The 1,736-nt window shown below is 45.9% G+C and overlaps 1 protein-coding gene across 1 annotated transcript in view; it reads right to left on the bottom strand.

The window, feature by feature from the left end:
- The window catches only part of kaznb (kazrin, periplakin interacting protein b), a 53,791-nt gene that overhangs the window by 12,915 nt on the left and 39,140 nt on the right, over positions 1-1,736 (bottom strand). The window lies entirely within an intron of this gene.

Here is a 1,736-nt window from a genome sequence, read left to right as displayed (position 1 = left end):
CCCCCGCTCTAAATCTTCCCTCCCTCCAGTGTAGGGGGAGGGGAGTTGTGACAACTGCACCTTACACCTGGGGTGATGACTCAGGCAGTGGTGCTCTAGCTCCACCTGATGGTCAAAGGTTACAGTCACTCTTGTCTGTCGGTGCAGAGCTCCTCCTGCTGGTCGGGACAGAACGGTGTGTTTTTGATCAGGATCGAGATCAAACGATCGGATCTGAAGTTTTCAAACTGAGATTCTCAGGTGATGTTTCAGCTGATTCACTTCTGCCCCCTTCAGGACGCTCTTGGTCTGACCACACATTCAATATTTGAAAGTAGTTTCGGTCAAATGTGCCATTTATCCTGTGTGTTCAGTCGTGTTCCCATCAGGCTCCTGTCACAGGAGGAATCGGATCACGTCCATCACAGGGTGACATTTCAAGGACTTCTGACGGGATTTTTTTTCCCTTTTTTATCCAAATGGAACGATTGACACTGAGTCGGCAACAAAACAAAACAGGTTTAGAACCATTTCTCCTGAGATGAACCATCACAGAGTACCACAGAGTACTACAGAGTATCAGAGTACCACAGAGTACCACAGAGTACCACAGATCTGACGGGATTTTTTTTTCCTTTTTTATCCAAATGGAACGATTGACACTGAGTCAGCAACAAAACAGAACAGGTTTAGAACCATTTCTACCACAGAGTACTACAGAGTATCAGAGTACCACAGAGTACCAGAGAGTACCACAGAATACCACAGAGTACCACAGAGTACTACAGAGTACCACAGAGTACCACAGAGTACCAGAGAGTACCACAGAATACTACAGAGTACCACAGAATACTACAGAGTACCACAGAATACTACAGAGTACCACAGAGTACCAGCTCCTCCTGTGTCATCTCCATGACAGTCCTACAGTGTATGGATGATATTTCCCGTGGTTGCCATGGCGCCTGTCATTACCCCCAGTGTGGTTGTGAATCCTCCACAGAGTGAAAAGGCCAACTCTTCAGAAGAACTCTTTTTTCAGTCTGCGCCGCGAGGACGGAGCAGCGTTGTAATGTTAGCTAGCCTCGAGGAGGAGGACAAAAAAAAAAAGACTAAAAGCCTTGATGAGTGAATGGTGAAAGAAGAGGAACACAGGGCTGAGGTTACCCATGATGCACCAGGGTAGCTGGCCGTTGTTGATAACACCAGGGTAACAGAACTGTGAGGAGAAGCCGAGTCCAGATGAAAACATTGACAGAACAATTACAGCCCGGTGTCGTCTCAGAACAGACGTCATTATCAGAGACAGAGACGGTTATGGATCAGCAACAAACAGATGTGATCAATGGACTCACTGATCAATGGACTCACTGATCAATGGACTCACTGATCAATAGACTTATTGATCAATGTCTTTTGTGGCGTGTACTGTTTAACTGCGACTGCTCTGATGCTCCTCACAGCACACCAATAAAAATCTTTTATTCCAGGAAAGAAACCTTCGTACTTCAACACGGCTGCAATAAAGTTGAATAAATAAAACTGTGCCCAGAGCAGAGTCTGTGTCTCTCTCTCTCTCTCTCTCTCTCTCTCTCCAGGACATTTGTATCTGAGTTTGGTGAAAATAAATCAGAGCCTGAAGTGAAATCACTTCATGGTCACAGTTCAAACTCAGGCCTTTCCTCTTCATTGTTAACCTCCTCCAGTCAGTCTGACAGCTGACTGAGTCTGTAACTACCAGGATAAATCACCCCTCC

The sequence above is a fragment of the Cynoglossus semilaevis genome, chromosome 11 (assembly GCF_000523025.1).
Source record: "Cynoglossus semilaevis isolate Cse_v1.0 chromosome 11, Cse_v1.0, whole genome shotgun sequence".
In the NCBI taxonomy this organism is placed as follows: domain Eukaryota; kingdom Metazoa; phylum Chordata; class Actinopteri; order Pleuronectiformes; family Cynoglossidae; genus Cynoglossus; species Cynoglossus semilaevis.
Note: the sequence above shows the minus strand (reverse complement) of the source record. Positions and strands in the feature narration are given on the sequence as shown.